The sequence below is a fragment of the Castor canadensis genome, chromosome 4 (assembly GCF_047511655.1).
Source record: "Castor canadensis chromosome 4, mCasCan1.hap1v2, whole genome shotgun sequence".
NCBI classification, from domain to species: domain Eukaryota; kingdom Metazoa; phylum Chordata; class Mammalia; order Rodentia; family Castoridae; genus Castor; species Castor canadensis.
Window position 1 is genome coordinate 88,286,297 of NC_133389.1, and position 21,529 is coordinate 88,307,825.

At 39.2% G+C, this 21,529-nt stretch overlaps 1 long non-coding RNA gene across 3 annotated transcripts in view; it reads right to left on the bottom strand.

Moving 5' to 3' along the window:
- Positions 1–10,701: 10,701 nt before the first annotated feature.
- LOC141422549 (uncharacterized) overlaps positions 10,702–21,529 on the bottom strand; it is a 133,164-nt gene continuing 122,336 nt past the window's right edge. For 2 of the 3 annotated variants that reach the window (XR_012447177.1, XR_012447175.1), the window contains 2 exons: positions 17,583–17,684; positions 10,702–13,479 (listed from right to left, as the gene is read on the bottom strand). This is a non-coding gene — a long non-coding RNA (uncharacterized lncRNA). The remainder of the gene's footprint in view (positions 13,480–17,582; positions 17,685–21,529) is intronic. The other variant, XR_012447176.1, reaches the window with a different exon arrangement.

Sequence of the window (21,529 nt, forward strand, 5' to 3'; positions counted from 1 at the left end):
ACTGGCTCAACATCCACCTACAGCACAGCAGACACCTCAGGGAGTTGTGTGAGGGAAGGGGATAATTTTGGAAATTAAGAATCCATGTCATCTTTGTAATGAAATCAGAACAGATTTTTTTGGTTTGCACCCATTTCACTGTTACCAATTCACACACAAGCTTCTTGGGGAAGGTGATTCATCTGTCAGCCATCCCATCCCAAGCAGTACAGAAACAAATCTCCAGGCTGCACACATCATAAAAATGGAAATCGGAGAGGTTGTTCATTAATGCAGATTAGTTTTAAGCTTGGAAAGACTTTGCTCTGCCGAGATTAATACACACATGAGAAATTCTCAGTGGCCTTGGGTCCAAGTAATATATAGTCCTTATTACTTCACTGACTAATGAACCTTCAAGCAACTTCTGATCATTCTCATTGAGATGAGAGCCCTGCAGATGGGAGGGGAGCAGCGCTGTCTGGGACAGAGCTTCTGCAGACTGACTGCCCAGCCACTGGAATCTCTGGTGGGTCTCTGCCATCCCTGCCTGTGTCAGTTCAAAGTAAAAGAACAATTTTGTTTTCAGGTCTCCTGTTTACTTTTCCACCAAGCAACTGAGCACTGAGTAATTCAATGAGTTAATTAACAAAAAGAGTTAATAGTAAAAAATGACTCAATACGCTGTTGAGTCATTTCTGTTGAGAGCAGAAATATAATGTAAAGAGGGACATAAATTCCAAATGTAAAGGATTGACTAATAGGAGATGTGCAGGCTTGGAGAAAAACCAATGGAGCATTTTCTTTTCTTTTTTGGTTGATGGGAGGAGCTGTTTAAATGCTTTCAATCACTGTAGTCTATTGCAATCAGGTTAGTGCTAATGTTGATGTCCATCCAAATTCTAGAGCATAAGCCAGCTCTGAGCAAATAAAGTCCTACATGTGTGTGATGGGCAAGCAAATATTGTCGCCTTAATTGTTACAAATACTATTGCTAGTGCTGTTGCATTGAATTCAGTGTATCTCCTTGTTAATGTATAAACAGATACCTTGGAAATTTTTTTACAAATTACTAAAGTCATCTGTATTAAATCCAGTTGAAACTGGAAAAGATTGAAGAAAGTAACAGTTTTTGAGTAGCACGGTGGATTCACCGATGCTTTTTAAAATCTTGTTTCCCTGGCTTAGAAACTCCTAGTGCCACCTTGGCGTGTGTAGAACATCAGGTCTGTCAGCCCTCATAAGGCAGGCTTCTCTGTGAGCGTCTATGAATAACTCCACCATACAAAATGGAAGGGTTAATCATTTTAGCCAAATTGAATGTGTGAAGGAGACACATGAATAGAAGCAACCCCAATTCAAAAAATATGCATTCAGCCTAAATTGTCCTGAGGGAGGCAGAGAAAGGAGATTGCCTGACCCACGAAGATAAAACAATCTTCTTTCTGGCTCTAACACAGTTCAAATGCTACCTTTCAATATTCTGAGCTTCAGTTCTCTGGTAAATATGGTCGTAATACGTGACTCACAAAGCTGTAGGGAGATTAAAATGAGATGAGGTAAAAGTGTCTCATCGGATGTCTGGCACCCTTTAGAGCTCCACTAAGTAGCTGGAGGGGTTTTTTTTCTCTTCCTCTTCTTTGTATTTCAATATCATCATATCTAAAACAAACAAAATTATACCAACTTCATGTGACAGTTAGGAATATTTAAAAGATACTTAATGAAAAGTGCTTTAAAATGGGAAACTGAGTTCATGGAAGACTTGGGAATGATTAAAATTAGCCCACATTTTCAATATATTGCTGCCTCAGGATTCTTCCTACAGGGTATCTGTTCATCACCTAAAGAAAGAGCAACCATTCTCTAGAGACATCCTTCTTCGAAAGAGATTGCCACAGGTTAATGCTAAAAATCTCTCTCCTGAGCAGGTACTGCCCATGTCTACAGGCAATTGCTCTTCCTTGTGCCTTTTCAAATACCAAAGACCACCTCTCTATAATCATATCAACACCAGCCTTGACACACTCAACCCAAACTCAAGATGACTGATAAAAACAAAAGAGAGATACAACTCCTTCTTCTTCAGCAGCATCCTAGAATATCAGCACAGGCTTCCACAGCCTTTACACTTGTTACCCTGAAGTCATTCAAGCAGTATGACCTGAAAGAGGACAAATTTCCAGGGTGTTCAAAACTGACTACCACACGTGACTAACACATTTTTAGTCACAGATACATGACAAATATGTCTGGTTTTCTACTCTTTGATGTACACAGGAAGGTGTCCTCCCTCTCCTTGTGGTTGGGTATGCCACGTGACTCATTCTAGCCAATGAGTGACAATTGGAAGTCTCACATGCATCCCCAGGCTGGGGAATTTCAATGTCAGTGGGAGCCATTCCAAACCTCCTCTTTCTATTTACTAATATAGTGATATGCAGCATTCAGGATGGTGACTGCTCTGGAAACCAGGATATGATGCATAATCAGAGCCCAGAATTACTTCATGGTAGATATATGTAATGACCATAAGATAAATGCCTGTTGTTTGAAGTCACTAAGATTTGGGAATTATTTGTCTATCCTTTTAGCTACAATAACAAAATTAGCCATTCTTTTTCCTTCAATGTAGATTTTAACCCAACTGCTATCAGTAGCAGACTTTGAAGAAACAAAGCATGGGAAATAGTTTTGATATTTGATAATAGAGAAATTATTAACAGTCAGTATTCCAAAATATGGCACAGTGCAAAGGAAGGTTCCCCAGAGTGAGACAGTATTAGAAATTCTTTTCAGCATTTAATGGCCTGAGAGCAATAATATACCTATAGTGAATAATTATTATTACAATAATTTCAAGTACTTAATAAAAATTTGCTACATGTCAGGCATTGTGCTGAATGTTTTACATCAAATATAGTGTTTTACTTAATCCTTACAATAATCCTATGACGTGAAAAGCTATTCCAATTTTACATAGGTAATAGAGAAGGCAAGAAATAGGTGTTACTTATTAGTTATGCCCAACAGATATGAGAATAAATATATAGGTGATAGAAAGACAGAAAGACTTGAGAGGAAGGGAGGCAAGGAAGGAGGGAGTGAAGGAAGGAAAATATTGTAGTTAGAGATGTAAAGCACATGACTCCCCTTATTTGATGGCACTGAATATTTGCATTCCAGGCTCTTGCCAAAGGACATAATTTGAAATTTCTATTCTCTGTCCTTATCTAAAGCTCAATGATAAGAAATTATTTTTCCTGGAGGACTGCCTAAAGAATATGTACTCTACCCCTTCTTTGAGATCAGTAGTACTTAATAATTAGGAAGAGGGTAGAGACATGTTAATAAATCTTATGAGCATTTTGGAACCTTTTCCTAAAAAGTACACACACACACACACACACAAATTAGAGGAACTTGGAGAGACCTTTGAGCCACCTTTGGATTCTCTAGGAGACTGTGATCTCTAAGTGGCTTTTTCTAATCACTACCCTTGGATGGTTGGTTGGATCCTGTGCCCTATAATTGCACTCCAGGCCCTTCTCCTATTCCTACAGAGGCCAGGCTAAAGTCCTGATGGAAAGCGTGCCTTGTGCATGCATCCCAAGAAGGTACAGGTTTCTTGCACATGACCAGCTGAAGCAACTCTGAACAAGCGACATCATACAGAAGAACTTTTGGTGGATGCGGATTCTCAGTTCACCTGATAGTGTCATCGTCTGTCAGTACTGGATGAAGTTCAGGCAGGTAACAGTAAACCATTATACTAGATTTCTTATATCTCATACATGCTACTTGAAGCACAAGAATAATTTTTTTTGTAGCATTGCAAAAACTGCAGAACTCACCCACTAGATTTCATTCTCTTAAAAACAAAATTGCCGTTTAGGATACCAAATTTCCTCCTGGATCTGGTTTATCTTTCTCCCACCACCAGTCTAACTGTCCTTGTACCCAATCCTACCAAATCCAGACACAAAGAATGTGGTTCCTTTCTAGCTGATGAGAGGGGAAATTCCTCTCTCAAGATGAATAGCATTAAGTGAGCAAAGCAGGGTACAGTTTTATGTGTAAAATGAATAATTGTTCTATCACTGTTTATAAAAAGCAATGGAAAATTACCAAAATGCTAATAGCAGTTATTTCTAGAGGGCAAGATTGATAGTAAGAGTTTCATTTGCAGTATTAGCTATTTTTCTAAAATTCTCTACATAAGCACACATAATGTTCATAATGAGAAAAAATAAAGGTTATGAAAAGTATCAGAAAATAAATTGTATAAAAAAGTATGTACCTCATACCTCAAATTGTATAAATAAAGCCATGTAACTCATAACAACATTTCAGCCAATGAGAGACCACACATCTGATGGCCCCATAAGATTAAAATAGTGTAGGTGAGGTATAGACCATGTGAACTAGGTTTGTGTACACATACTCTATGATGTTCACACAACAATGCAATCACCAGACAGTGCCTATTGTCAACTACATGACTGTGCACTGCTATCTCTTCAAATAGAGGAGGATATGTTATGTACCTTTGTATATTAACAACTTTATGCTCATTATTTCATTTAATCTTCAATACAGACCCATGTCATAAATGCTGTCCATCTTCTAACTAAAAGGAAAAACATTGACATTCATGGAGATTTAAAATATGCTCACCTATAAACACCTGTGATTTATACTCAGCTCTGTCTGACTTCTACAACCTGGACCCTTCTGACATTTGTCAAATGGTAGCAAGAGTCAAACAATGAGATGATTACAGTTGACATTTCACCTTCCAAGTCTCAGACATGACTTGTAAAGAAAATATGTATGTTTTGTGGACTGTGCCTATATAGTCAAATCCCTCTCTCTTCAAAGTCAAGACTACCAACACTGGATGGGATGCACCACTTCTTGCCATGAAACACAGAAAGTTTCAGAACTAGAAGAAATGTGAAAGTTGAGCTCAGTAACCAAGTAATGAGCCTTTCCAAGGAAATCAGGTCACCACTTGCGGCTATAGTAGACCAAGACTCACAGTCATGGCTCTGGAACAAAGGCTCCCACCAGCCTGGCCAGTCTTCCATTACTTTCTCAAAGATTTCCTGGAGAAAAGCAATTTGTCTTCTCACTGCAAGACTGAAGGGCATGTCCTGGGATGTAACCAAGACAGCACTTGGCTGGAATTTGCATCAGATGACTGCACATTGGCTCTGTGGACTAGAGACTGGAGCTTATAAGGCCAAGGTTGCTATTTCACTACAGTTATCTTTCTGTGAAAAAAACAACTCTGCATAATTTGCAGAGGCTACACTAATCTCCACCAGCTGTCTCTCAAATGCCCATGAATGGCTGAAGTGCAGTGTCGGGGGGCTGAGAGAGAGCTGGAAATATTACTATTGATGGGCCATCTTTGACAGCTGTGACTTTAAACTAATGAGACTTTTTGAAGCATTTTTGCAAACCCATGTCTTCATCAGTGTCGCTGATTCCACTGGCATGAAGAAAGCCTGCACCCTTCCCAGAACTCACTATGTGAAATTACATGAACAGAAAAGGGAATAAAGTCTTTAGGAATAGAAGTGAACCCCTGATCAATCAGAAATGCTTACAGTCTTCCAGAAGGTAAGAGGGGGGTTGTGCACATCAATAAGTAGATAGAGTAAGCCACAATCCAGAATAGGATAAGGAAAAAAGTCCATGATGGTGGGAGCAGATCCTCTTTTCAGATCTGCATGATTAGAGTGGTAGTTTCCTATTGCTGATGTAACAAATCACCATTATTCTGATGGCTCAAAACACCCCCCATTTATAACCTTATGGTTCTGGAGTTCAGAAGCTTGAAATGGGCCTTAAGAGCTAAAATCAAGGTTTGTATTCTTTTTGGAGGCCCTAAGGAAAAATATCTTCCCTGCCTTTGTGTTTCTAGAAGCTGTCCACATTATTTGGCTTGTGGTCACATCACATCTTCCTCTACTTCAGCTGTCAAATCCCCTTCTCTGACTGCCCTTGCTGCCTACCTTTAGTGATTTTGCTAGTCCCATTCGGATAATTTAGGATAATTTCCCATTGCAACATCCTTAATTCCATTGCAAAGTCCCTTTTACCATGTAAAGACCTGATTTACCTTGACACCAGTCCAATCTTCCTTGTACCCCATCCTACCAAATCTAGACACAAAGACTAAGGTTCTTTCCATATATGACAAAAGGGAAAACCCCTCTATCAAGATGAATAACATTAGCCATCATGCCTACAATCCTAGTTACTTGGGAGGCAGAAATCAGGAGGATCATGGTTCAAGGCCAAGCCAGGGCAAAAACCTAATCTCAAAAATGCCCGACATGTATATGAATACAAGTTAGTACAACCATTATGGAAAGTAGTATGGAGATTCCTCAAAAAGCCAAAAATAGAACTGCCACATGATCCAGTGATACCACTCCTTAACTATATCCAAAGGAACATAAGTCAGGATAAATTAGAGACACTTGCACACCAATGTTTATCACAACACTATTCACAACAGTCAAGCTATGAAAACCACCCAGATGCCCTACAACTGATGAATGGATCAGAAAATATGGTATATATACACAATGGAGTTTTACTCAGCCATAAGGAAAAAATGACACCATGTGGTTTGAAGGTAAATGGACGCAATTGGAAAACATCATGTTAAGTGAAGTAAGTCGGATTCAGAAAGATAAAGGCCACATGTTTTCTTTCATCTGTGAAAGATAGACCCAAAAGATAAACATATACACAAAAACAAATATGATCATACACAAATACATGCATACAACATTTTTGTAATAGTAGAACTACACTATGGAACTCTGGGAAGGAGGGAAAGGAAAAGGGAATGATGGAGCATCAACAACATCGTAATACATAACATCTGTGAAGGTAGAGGATACAAGGATATGTATTGAAAGTTATTGAAAAATCGGGATTAGAAGGTAAAACAGTAAGGGTGAACAATGGAAGGTGTCAAACAGACAAAGTAAAGTATACTCACAGCAGGGAAGTATCAAGAAACCCCTTTAAACATTGACTTAGATATTAATAACAAAAGACAGTACTGTAAAACAGGTATAGTGTGGGGGAAGGGTATTTGTGGGAGGGGAGCAATGAAGGAGATTAAGGTAAGAGGATATGGTTGATATATATGATTTCATATATTCATACAAAATAGAACAAAGAAACGTCTTCCAATTGCTTTAAGTGAGCAGGGAGGAGATCGCGGGGGAGAGATCATGGTGGTAATCTAACTAATGTACACTATAAGTCTATTTAGAATTATAATAATGTATCCCCCCATACAATGAATATATCCTTAAAAAAAAGATTTTTTTAAAATACCCAACAGAAAAAAGGGTTGGTGAGTGGCTCAAGTAGGAAAGCACCTGCCGAGTAAGCATGAGGTCTTGAATTCAAACCCCAATGTCATCCACACACAAAAAAAAAGATGGAAAACATTAAGTGAAAATGCAGGTTATAGGTCTATATGCAAAATGAATAATTGTTCCATCATTGTTTATAAAAAGCAACAGAAAAATACCAAAATGCTAATAGTAGTTATCTCTAGAGGGGGAGATCCATAGTGAGAGTTTTGTTTGTAATTTACAAGTTCTGGGATCAGGTTGTGGATCCCTTTGGGGCCCTTATTCTTCCTATCACACTTGATAAGTAGGTACAGAGAATGAAGTGAGAAGCGAGAGAAGAAACAAGGGTCTGGATGTAAGGCTTTTCAAAGTATCTCCAGAAGTCAGCTCCTCACGCTGTACTCGGAACAATTAGCAGCGGAAATGCTTGCCCCCAGAACGATGTTGTAGAAATACTCTCCAACAAATTGAACCAACTTCCAGGAAGACCATGATCTCTCATGCTAAGGGAAAGATGAAGATGGACACACAAAATAGTCAAAGAAGAAAGAGAGATGGAGTTGGGGAGACGATTAAAAATTTTCAATAACAATCCTACAGAGATTTTAAAGTTATTACATTAATAAAACAAAAATAGTCTACTAGACAACTGGAACAATTTAAGAAAGCTTCTTAGAGAATCAGACAATGATTGAGGGATATGAAATCACAATGGGAGATCTGGATAAAGTTGAGAAAAACTTTCAGATCATGAGATAAAAAGATGATGGTAGAGAATATGAGTGAAATGGAAGAGAAATCCAGAAGGCCCAACATCCACCTTGTCATAGTGTAACAGGGAAAAAAACTAAGGAGCATAAATAATTTACAAAATAAAATAAACATTATTTTCCTGAATGTAAGATAGATATGATTCTTTTTTTGAAAGGGTTAGCTGAATGCAGAACCACTCATAAAACTACTCTTTCTGAGGCAGTAGAACATGGTGGGAAGATAAAAGACTCAAAAGTCTCCAATGAGAATTTAAAAACTCACCTACAAAAAATACAAGTTATTAAAGTTGTTTAAAGACAATGAATAATGATTTCAAAGCTCTGTAGATTTCATTATATTGAATCTAGAGTTATAATCCTTGGACAAACTATTGTGAACAGGAGAAAGATAGATACATTTTATGACCTACTTGAGGAAGTCCACTTGGAGTACTTCAGGAAGTTGCCTCCTTATTATAACAATGCTTGGGAGGTATTGTCACAAAAAAGAAGAAAGTGAAGAGGAAGGCATGGAATCAGCACACACTACAGCTAAACCACTCAGAACCCACTCCCACCCTCTGCTCTGGTTACCTCGATGCTATGGAAAGTCAAACACTACCCCTAGCCCACTTGTAGGTTTATGCTGCCATGTCTTGGGTTCTCACAGGTAGACACATGCTTGTAAAATGTAGGCTGTGGAAAAAGCCTTGTGAGGAGGAGGCAGCCTCATTTGGAGAGAGAACACCTTGAAGCTTCAGGTCAACTCTGATCCAAGTGCTGGGCATCAGGCAGCAACAGCACAGAGTGTTGCTGGGCCTTCCCGCTCCCATGCTTCCCGATGACATGTTCCTGGCCAAAACATCCATGCCCAGCTCCATTGCATGTTCTCTGAACAACACAGAAATTCTGAAACCACTATTGCCCAGAAATAAACCACTATGTTTACAGAAACTAGCATAGATTCTATTGCCCGACTTTGGGGATTAGGAATAATCCTAATTATTATTATTGGGCAAAGAGGTAGAAGAAGTGGTTATTGTTTTCATTATAAATGCTGCTGTACTATTTTATTTTTTTACTATGTGCATGTATCGCTTTAAATAGAATATTTAAAAAAATTTAAATACAGTAACAGGTCTTTCATCTAACTCACAGAATAGCAAATCCAAATGGGCCACAAACCTAAGCACAGGTCTCCAAGTCACTGCCAAGCAACAAGATGCAAATTGAATTTATGCTGTACACATCAAACTGGCATACATTTGGAAGTACCATCCTTATTGCAGACTGAGAGGTAAAGAAAATGTACTTTCTGGAGGAAAAGTGAAAAGTTGTAGTTTTTTTGGAAAGCAATCTAGCAACACTGATTAAACTATAGATTAAAATTCAACTCAGCAAACCAAGGAGTAGAAATTTATCCCACAGAAATCAATAACCACCCCCCAGAACTTAAGGACTGTTTATTACAGCATTGTTCATAGTCCTAAAAAACTGGTATAAAAGAAACTAAATGACCAAGAAAAGTGGAAAGACTGAATACATTAAGATTCACCCATACCACACCTCTTAAAAGAATGAATATCATTTGATAGGAAGGAGTGCCCATAAGAGGTTGTTGAGTGAGAAATAACAAGCTTAAGAAAGCTTGCAGACTCCCCAAAGACAATAGATATCTTCCCAACTCCCAACTTTTTCTCACAGGATTCCTTGCACTGAAGCCATCTGTCCTTCTTGATATCAGCCTCTATCTGTGCCTAACAAATTTTACCCTTAAGTATAAATTTAACCTCCTTGGAAGAATAGTACAAAAATATAACTCAAAGTATAAAATGTATAATCATTTGACCTTAGAAATCTTGTATCTTTGAATGTACAGTGAGGAAGTCAATATATACACAGAACATGAGGCATATACAAGGAACTTTAGAAAGAAAATAAATAAATAAAATTGAAATATTTATTACTGGAGAGTTATGCAAATGAGTTATGATTTTTAATAGACTATGATATAGTCAATAAAAATGATGATGGAGTTCATACCAAACAGAAAATCTATCTCAGATATATTTGTTGCATAAGCAATAAAAATCAGTTATAGAAGAACACATGATCTATTTAAAATTAGGTCTATCCATCTGTAAACATATTCATATTAATTTATAGAGAAACTGATGTAGAAAAGATTTTTCCAAAACATTCTAAAGGTGGTTATCTTTGAACTTAATAGATTAAAGCTAGTTTCAGTTTGTTTTGTATACTGTTTATGTTCCCACAGGAATTTTTGTACAGACATCCTAATCCCTCAGGTGAGTATTTTCTTTCAGAAAATGAGGAAGTCATAAGTGTGAAGCCTTCGTGAATGGGGAGAATTGCCTGACCATGTAAGGACACAATGAGAATTCACCACCTATAAACTGGGACACAGGTCCTTACTGGATATTAAATCTTCTGGTGTCTAGATCTTGAATTTCTCAGCCTCCTGAATTTTGAAAAATGAACTTCTGTAATTTATAAGTTTCCCAGCCTATGGCATTTTGTTATAGCAATCCAAAAGGATTAATATATATATATATATATATATATATATATATATATATATATACTGTTTTAATTTTTGCCCAATGATAGATTTATTACATTGCTATTTTTCTTAAATAAAGAGTTTGCACTTTTGTAATGTCAAATTTTAGAATGTCAAGTTATATTTTTTGACAATAAATAATAATAACAGCTGGCACTTAATGATCAGTGTAATATAACAGGTACCATCTTAGGTGTTAACTTCCCCTCACAACAAATGAAAAGGCAGATACAGGTATTATCCCTGTATTTCAGGGAGTAAAGTGAAACACAGAAAGTTCACTTACTTTAGAAAGCTGAACTGTGATATTTTGAAAGGATTGGCAAGTTTTTAAACAAAAACAATAACAACAAAAAGTTTTCTGTTGTACAGAAGTTATCTAAACAAGCCACCTAGCCAAAACCTCTTATTCAATTTTTCCTTTCCTAGGGGGCAAATTCGAATATTAAGTATTTTATATAAATTGTAAGAACATTTGTAAATGCCACAATGTACCCTCACCCTGCACAATAAAAAAAAAGAAAAGAGCAGTCCAGCTAACTCTTCTCCAGCACTTTCACCCACTATGTTCTTTTCTTTCCTTTCCTTTCTTAATTAAAGACCATTAAAGTTATAAACATGACCTTTAAAAAAAAATAATTTTTCCTTTCCTAACCAATCTGTACCATTGTGTGAAGGTTTATGTAATTCCTTTTCTGTTCTTAAGTCCGTAACCTCAACTCCACTGTGTTTTCTGTCCCTGTTTACAACGTACAGTGGTTGTGCTAAGTACTGGAGTTGTACTTGATTATGTTAATTTGCATGCACCACTGTCTCTGTGTTATAAAAATCATCCTTTGTAAAATTTTCCTCCATACAGAGACACCCCGAAGGCAAAGGAAACATAATAAATGACTCAAAGTTTTAGAGCTTAAAATGTTGTCATATGGAAAAAAATGCTCAACAAACACAGCAACCTGACACCCAAGCTCTTCACGTTTCAGAGCACGCATTGCAAGAGATATAATTACTATGGTTAATTGGTTCCTGGTAAAATGTCACCGCAAATGAGAACTCATTAATATGTCATTTCAATCGCTGGAGACACCAGGTGCTCTTACTTAAGGTCTGCTATGTGGTATCCTGACATCCTTCTCAGGGTTACTTCTCTCTATGAAAAAGAAAATACAAACATCCATTTGCACATTGTGATTAGGAATGCATTCTCTACACTGTCTATAAAACTCATCTAAATTATCTAGCTAGGTAATTCTAGGAGGTTCATGTGAGATTTCTGTCTAAAAGCTCAACCTTTAAGCATTAAGCAGGCATGCAAATTTGACAAATGTAAATGCAAACTAGTAAAAAAATACTCTCAGACTTGTTTTTATTAGAATTATTTTAGAAATTTAAAAACCCAATTGAGCCTAAAGGGAATCTGTTACATCAGGACTATTTCACACAGGTCAGGTTCAAATCAGAAAATCTAATCAGCCCTAGAGGTTAGAATAGTTTGGGAAAGAGTCAAAATGAACGCTCCCAATTTTTAAAGTCATCTCTTCTGCACTTGTGTACTTCTGCTTCTTATAACTCCCAAATATCTAAATCAAGTCGATCTGTGAATAATGATGATAATGATTAAAGTGGTGAATGTAAGGAAGAAGGAGAAAGAGGAAAGAGCACAGTCAAGGTAGAGATGGTAGAGCTGGTGCTGGCAGTGGTGGTGGTGATGGTGACAGTAGTGATGATGATGGTGGTGGTAAAGATAGAACAGTGAAGGTGATAGGGAAATAATGAGTACCCTTTCCCTTCAGCCACAATCTTTACTTTCAGATTCTGAATATACCTGAGTACCTTAAAAAGATGTTTGTGACTGAAAAGAGGTATTGGATACTCCTTCCTTCTACTTTTTAGTTTAGTTACTACTGTTAGCATCAATCTCCTGTCACCTTCCATGAGGAATACTTTTAATATTTCCAAACTTGTACACTGTTTTAGCCAAGCAGGCTTGCCCTCAAAGCGGGGGAGGAAATATTTTTCACCAAAAGATTAAAATTGTCTCTCTGCTGATAAAACTCATACTTGAAAAACATTTTTGTTTATTTCAAATGAACATCTATTAACATGGTAAATTCATCTCACAATGAATGATAAGTGAAAAAAATCAGGTTACAAAGTGGAATTCACAGCATGATGCTCGTTTTATACAGAGATATGGCATCAATATATAGTCAATTTATCTAGAATGATAAATGTTTATATATATTCTTGGCATTTTCTTTTTTCCTTCTCTACATTTTTTCAAAATTCTTCTTTTTATAATGAGCCTGAGGTACTTTTACAATGAGAAAAAAAAAAACTTTTTAAGACTATGCAAAGGAAAACGGCAATTTTTTAAACTGTGGCTAGAATACTAAAACTATAAATGGAATGCCTACACTGAGAAGCAATAAAGCCTGAAAATACAGACCTGACCTCTCTGCTAGGGGCTCAATAGCGAAGGAGCGCTCAGGGATGAAAGAAAAGATAACATGAAGTGTCGAAGAGGAAATATTTATAAGGGGCAGGGAGAGATGTCTGAGGGAGAGAGAGTTTATTTCAGCTCAGCAAATACTTATTTATCACCTGCTCTCTACCAAACCTGGAGCTTCACAGTAAGATGATTAGGGCAGAAAGTGGCCTTCCCTTGATGATCCTGCAGCCCAACAGCAGAGGAGAAACAGGAATTTTGATGCCGGAAAGGATGGCCATCCAGAGCAAAGCACCAATTTCCATGAAATCCCAGAAGAGAGAGCTGGAAAAGAGGAGAGTAAGGTAAATTCCTGAGAAAAGAACAAAGACAAGTGAAATTAAAGAAGAGGAAGAGGAGACAGGCTGTTTCAAGCAGAGGGAATGACATTACCAAGGACATGGTCAGTAAATAGCACTGTATGTTTGTGTAGCAACACCACATGAGTAGGCTATGCTAATGTTTCTAGAGTGACAAGCACAACAGGGAATGCTGGCAAGGCCAGGAGACTCCTCACCATGCCAGACATGTTAGAATTTAGCATGGGTTTGCTTTGTGTTTCAACTGAATTGAAAATGTTGAGATTTGTGCTCCCAGAAAATAGCTATGGTTAAGAAATACTCCCACCCTTTTGTGTACCTGAAATGACTTAGCATAAAAATAACAATTAAAAAAAGTTATCTAACTTAAGTGAGACTCACTGTCCTCTTTCTCAGGACTCTGTTAAACTCATGCAGTCCTCCCTTGTTTACCTACAACAAGGCTAAATTCAAATCTTTCCCTTGTGTAAATGTGTTGACAAGGTGAGTCCTAGGCTGTATTAGTTTGTTAGAGCTGCTGTAACAAAGCATCACAAACTGGATGGCTAAACCATACAGTGATGAATCACATCACAGTTCTGGAGGCTGGAAGTGTGAACTCTAGGTGTTGGCAAGGCTGCACGTTCTCATGGCTCTGGAGGAGTATCTAATCCATGCTTTTCTCTTAGCTTCTGATGTTGCTAACAATCTCTGAGTTTCCTTTGCCTGCAACTGTGTAATTCCAATTAGGCCACACGTAAGGACCTCATTTTATCTCCATTACAGATGCAAAGACCCTATCTCCAAAAAAGGTCATATGCACATTTCCTAACTCTCAGTTAACATATCTTGGGAGAGGGAAGGGACATGAGTCAACTAATGACACAGACCATCCAACTAGACATTCTATGTCACAAGAATGAGTAGCTAAGATTAGAGCTGTTCGCACCTCTGAAACCAACTGATCACAGAGTTTCCTATACAGATAATTGAATGAAACTGTCCCAGTTAGCAAGACAATTTCAGCTATAAACCATGCCTACTGCAACATGCTTGACTATTCCTAAAAAAAGTCTAAGGCCAACTCACCTTAGTGGGTGTGCTGATCTCAGGATCTGTGATGTTCTTCCTATGGCAAGGCCTAAATAAAATCAGTCTCCTTACTTTATTTTTTTCCTTTTTTAATTTTTTCTTTTATTCATATGTGCATACAATGTTTGGGTCATTTCTCCCCCCTTCTTACTTTATTTTTATTTATTTATTTCTGCCTTCAATAGGGTACAGTGACACAGCCACAGATTACCATGTGTATTTTGAGCAATAGTCTACAAGCATGCAATGACATCACTGGCCAATGGTAGCTGCTCAGCAAGCTATGCTATAGTGAATACTGGGGTGCTCAGCCCAGATCCCTCCATGGATCACTGTACTCACACCCTCGTTTTTGACAATATCAATTGCATCCCTTGCCAGGAATTGCCTTATCTCATTTACTATTGGTGTCCTAAAGACTAGACAGATGTGATGAAAAAATATATTTGTGGTTTCTCCCTCCTAACTATTTGTATTTTTTCTCCCCTCTCACTCCAGTGAATACGAAAAGGAAACAAAGCCAGGTATTGACTTTTCTTGTGTGCCTTTGTGTTGCAGGGAGCAAAAACTGAGGAACACTCAAGAAAAAACACTCCTTTTCCTCTATTCAGACTTTTGTATGCAGAACCCATGAATCATTGAAGTGAAGAGGCTGAATGATGCCAGAGCAATGGAGCAGGGTTAGTCAGAGCAAATGGAAGCAACCATATGAAAAGAGTCTGCAGGTCTTTCCAAGAGATGCTAGAAAGGAGACAAGGTTTTACAGCCTCTTAGCTACCAGGATTGACTCAGGGATGCTAGGGAAACTAACCATCAAGAGGTGACCTTGGGAACAGTAGCCAAAAACATACCCACCATGTCAGTGCTGGACAGAGAAGAAGTAAGCCATTCACTTCCAAATGAGCCATATAAGTTTGAACCAATAGCATCTTAACCATCACAATGATGGCCTATAGAACAGAAACCCCTTCACCATCCCCATTCCTCTGATCCTGCACAGAAATAGAGTGACCTAACAAACAAGATAGAGATCCAATTTCTCATCCTGGCAAGTTCAAGCTCAAAGTCAGAATAAATTTGATTTACAAAAATATGGCATTTCTTATCCTCATCCCAGAGGATAGAGATAGAAATTTTAACTGCAATAGAGTCAAATGCAAGACAGATAGAAGTATGTAAATAAGAGAGCTCCTGATTGCTGGTGTGAGCATCATGTGTGTCACCCCATCTCCAGCTCAGAGAGCATCATTAAAACCTTCTGGAAACCAACTCTTAAGGGAACCTTGATAGATTGCCCTTCCTAATGACCTGCAAATAAAAACTGCCTTCCTCTCTCTTGTTCATTCCTCATTTATTTTGTAGACAGGAAATTTAAACATCATTTCTCCATCCAAATTGACTGTGGTCCAGGTGCACAACAGCAGGATCCACAGGTCTTTCCTGCCCTGTGATGAGTGGGAAAAGGAGCACAGTGTTCTACCTTACAAAATCCCTCAGCTGGGTCTTTGCTTCCAAACTGCCAAAAGAGAGATCATGAGAAGACATACTCTTAAATTCACATTTAATGACAAACCAACTAGCTCCTTGCCAGGGAGAAATGCCCCTGGCTGCTGGAAAGGCTCAAGAAGAGGGAGGAGATGCTTTAGAGACAATGAATCCTTCCCAAGAAGGCTGCCTGAGCCATGGGGTTTTTCTTGGTTGATTATTTGCTTAAATTTCCTGCTGCTGCTTATCCTCTTAGTAATGAAGTCCTGTCTCAAGGGTTTCATGGTGGGTTGTTATCTGTGCAGTCTTGTCATCAGTGTCCCCTCCACTCCTATCAAAGGGAGACTCCCAAACACAGCTCAGGCCCACCATACCCTGCTGCTCCTCTCTGTTCCTCTCGTGTTTAGTGGCCCCATTGAGGGGGTCTGGAGGAAAACCCCACCCTTGGGGGAGTGCTCAGTGTCCCTCTTCCATGCTCCAGGCAGTGTCTTAGGACCACAGCCTTCCAGTACTTCTCAGTCATACGAAGAGTCTTCTTTGAGTAATTTAGACTCTCTGCTTAGAAAGTGGGAAGTACTGCCAAGTATCAAAATCCAACCTCCCATGCAATGCACAGGCTTTTCCTTTCTCTGGGTCCAGACCAGACCTACAGCTAGAAGGGAAGGGCCTGGTCTGTGCCTTCACTCTTCCTTAGCTTCTTTCTCTCTCAGCCTGGTCTCCCTGCCTCCTCTAGGGTCAGAGTTCAGGAGGAGGTCTGAAGGAAAGAGGACACCGCATAGTCAGTATCGTTCCCTTTGACTAACAGCACCCTAAATATGATAAATATTCTACTGGGGTACATGTGAGTTATGGGGTGATCCTATGGTAACGTTCATGATATAAATTACCTGAACAAGGGGGACAAATTCACCATGACTTTCTGTACATTCCCTCCCTTCCCCTCTTGCCTCTTCAAGCTGTTGATAGCTGAGAGTCTTCCTTTTCCACCTTTGTCTGCCACCAGGCTGACCCAGAGCCACCTATGTCTCACAATATCCATATGTCCACAGGAAACTGTCCAATCCCTAGCAGACCAAGTAGTAGAAATGCAGACATCCCTATAGTCTGACATCACAGGCTGCTCCCACTATACACCACTTTAAATTTTATTTCTGCACAAAGTATCACTCTTCATGCTCACAATGCATAACATGCATGCCATCTCCAAAGACTCTTCTGCCATTCCAGGGCACCCTCAGATCAACCTACAGGCTCAACTGCTCAATAAACATCAGGCCCAGGAGTGGGAAGCCAAACGGTCTTCCCTCCTGTCTTAGAAGAGGTGGGAATATCCACTTGCTCCTCCAAAGGGAAGAGAGAGGAAATACCACACCACTTTTACTAGGCCAGACAACATACTGCTAAAAATCCTAGAAATGACCTCTTCTCACATTTATAATTTGAAGTAGGTTATTTAGTGGGGAAGCCAAAAGTGGGGAGTGGGCAGTGAGAGTCATAGGATGTCTGGCTTACCTCTGGGTCAGCCTGGCTAGGACCAGCAGCTCCCTTGTGAGCTCTTTAGACTTTGCAATAATTAGGTCATGTTGTTTTCAGCCTAAGGCTTCTGTGGAGAATCTGAAACAACAGGGAAAATTTTGCATGCAATTCTTCTGCATATTTGAATGTTCACAATTCTTCAAAGCACCATGCCAGCCCTCAGTCCCTCCAAGAAGCCTTTGTGCCCTACAACTCTGGCTTTCACCGAGAACTCCTTTTCTGGAAAATCTAATGCACTTAATGTCAGAACAACACATTCTGATGACCAAATGTATTCTGTCTTATGTTGGTCTCTTGTTGTTTCTCCATATTGGTCCCAATAGCACAGCAGAGTTTTGAAGCAAGAGACTGTACTTTATAGTTATTTTGTATACCCTATGGCTTTTACCACTTTGCTGCCAACATAAAGGTACTCAATACACATTTGAAGTAAGTTGAATTGAATTTTCAATCAAACATACACTAGATGGAGAGAGCCCTGATGTAGCTAGGAGTGCAGTGCATGGAGCAGAAAGATTGTACACGAAGTTTCTTTCCAATACGTAGGTGCTGTAAAATTGAACGGAACTTTGTAAAGATAACATATGCTGCTTTTACTTGGAGGGGGATAATGTTGTTTATATGTCTCTGGGAATAATAACCTGGACTACGCCTGGACTACGCATCCAATGTATTGGATCTATTTGCATAGACAGCCCTGGGCACTGAGGCTGTGAGAGAGGAATGAAGGATGGAGTGAAGAAGTGGGCTCCTTCCCCACTTCAGCTTAAATCTCCACCTCACCAGAAGGTTCCATGACTAGTCAGGAGATGCTCAGATGTGGCAGAAAATCCTTGTGGGACCAGGTGCCATAGGTTAGATAGTTATTCCTCTCCTCTTCTCTCTTCACACACAAGCATACAGGGACATGCAAATACTCACAGCACTTCAGGAGGAAGTTGCGTGACAAAATGAAAGCCCACAATACAGACTGAACTAGTTTCTCTCTACTCTGACCTTTGCAAATATTCTTTACCAATGAGGAATGGGGGAGGGTCACAAGCACACACACTGAACCCAGGACCGTATGCATGTTAAGCACATACTCTACCACTAAGCTATACTCAGCCCTGGGAATTTTTAAAAGAAAGATTATAATTATATTCAACCCTAGGAAAGTGCACTTTAACAATCTAATTTTAGGATTTTGATATGGCTTGTCCACCAGGGACTCAAGTGTTGGAGAGTAGGTCCCCAGAATGGTAGTGTGACAATATTAAGAGGTGAGGCATGGTGCAAGGTTATTAGATCATTGGGGCACCGCCCTTCTAAGAGATTAATGTTGTGCTCATGAAAACCCAATTTTTCCCAAAAAAGTGGGTTGTTATGAAAGAACAAAACTGGCCCCTCTTTGTTCTCTGGCTTCCTGCCTCATCGTTTGATCTCTCCCTCTTGCTCACACTCCTGTCCTGATACCATTCACCATAGGGTGATGTAGCCCAGGGGGTCCTCACCAGAGCAAAACAAATGTCAGGATGTCAGGATGATGCACTTGAACCTCCAAAACTGTGAACTAAATAGGCATTTTTTTCTTTACAAGTACCCAACTTTTAGTACTTTATTATACAAATGAAAAATGAACTAATGCAGATGTCTACTTTGAATCAGTAAAAGAAGATCCTAAGGTCTTGGACCCCTCTAACTATTAAGTTCAGGAATATTTCCAATTAACACCCCAAACCACATGACTACAGCCCACGGAAAACTGAAAGCATTTCCTACCTTGCTATTAGGTTATGGGATCCCTGGGGTATTTGCTATCACATGCTCCCACAGCTGGTAGGATTAGGGTCCTCAACCTCAGGACATTCTGCTTCGTCTCTTGAATCAGGAAGGCAGAACTAAGGCCTTCGTCTGCTGTTTCATCTGCTCCTTGGCTCTTTCATGCCTTGCAAAGTGGTGACAGCCATGCTGTCCTGGACCTCTTCCACTGCCAATCAGGTTCCATCACCTGACTCCCTCTCAGACTGCTCCCAGGAGCTCAAAGATTAATTTGGGTTATAATGACATGGTGGAGGAGTGAAGCAGCTGCAAGTTATTTATGCTCAACCAATCACTCTTAAATAGGAGGCAAAAGACTTACAGCCAAAGAGAAGGCATTAGAAACTGTCTTAGTTCATTTGTGCTGCTAGAACAAGATGCCTTAGACTGAGTGGCTCATAAAGAACAGTAATTTATACTTCACGGTTCTAGAGGCTGAAAAGTCCAAGATCAAGTGCTCTCTCTCTCTCTCTCTCTCTCTCTCTCTCTCTCTCTCTCTCTCTCTCTCTCTCTCTCTCTCTCCTACATCTCCAGTTCCTAAGGGTACTAATCCTACTCATGATGGCTCAGCCTCTCCAAGTTTCCACCTCCAAATGCCATGTCCTCGGGGTTCAGGATTTCAACACACAAACTTAGGGAGTGACACAAGCATTCAGGCCACAGCTGGAGCTCTCCTAACCACCTGTTCAGTCAGTAGCATCCTCCAGTTCTAAGACTTGAATTTTAACCTCAGAGAGTGGAGACATCTGAGGCACATGAGTTGTTTTTCTGCTCAGTCCCGTGGCTGATGACATTGTATTCACCAATGTAATGATTCTTTTTATGTGACAAGGAATTGGAGAAAGGGATGCTGAGCGAAGGAGTCCATATATTCTCTATAACTCGAATTACTACAATGAATTGCTCCATTACTCACCTTTGCACTGGACATTAATCACAAAAAGAAAAAGTTGCAGAGCCAGGGAGTTAGCAAGGATGTGCTATTTCTACCCCCACCCCATGCCAAGTGGATGCAGCTGTGTTGAGGAATCTGCAGCGCTCCCCCTTCCCATCTGTTTTTAAACCATTAGTGCAAAAGTTCGCAGGAAAAACTCACAGCAGTGACTGAGACAGAACTGAGCCTTGAGACCAGTGTCCCAAAATCACTTATGAGGACCACTTGCCCACAAAGGACACCAGATCCATCTCTAGGACATTGTGCTTACCATTTGTCCTGCCTAATGTTAGGGCTCATGTCTGATTTTACCAAACTACTGAAGGTCTGAAATATGAGAAACATTTAAACAAAGAAATATTATGTATCCACAAAAGAAAAGAATAAACAAAAGGTTTTTATTTGATTACCCCAGAATAGGTGTTTATTAAAGTAAAAATTAAATTGTCATGAGACAGGCAATGAAGGTCTTATGTGTCTATATATTTTAATAAATTATATAATATTCTACTTTCCAATAGCCTACAGGAGACAGGCTCAAATTTGAATCTAAATGGGCTTACAGGAAATGCAAACTCATAATAACTCAAGAACAAGACTATAGGATATCCCTTTAAAATGGCTTCCCAAAGTGCTTCCCCCACACTACTTGTGCCATAGTTTGGGGGGGTTTACATGGACCAGCGACATAGGTAGTGTAGGAAGTTGGTCACCAGTCATCTGTGCACACAGGCTTCACTGGTCTTTCCATCAAGGTTCTTTCAGTACCAGAGGACTGCTATGGCTTTGGGGCAAGGACCTCTGTCTTTCAGGTCTGACACTTCCTGAAGACACTTCTTTCTGAGTCTTTCTAGCCTTTGAAAATGAAAACCAGGAATTCTTTACAGATTAGTTCACATTCCAACTTGCTGCTCATCTTCCTTAAAACATTGACAACCAACCTGGCTAATTGCAATGAGAGAAGAAAGGAGAAAATAAGTTTTTAAAAGCATTTATTTGGTGAGTACCTACAGGAAGGAAACTAGGGGAAACATGATCTGATACTTAGACTTCTTAATCTGTATGCTTCTTGGATTAATTTTGAACTTCAAAAATAAGGAAAATAAAAGATGACATTTCTACTAAGAATTTAAAATACCCATTTCCCTCTGCCTGTTGCAATATCCTGCTGAGTGAATATTCTATTATT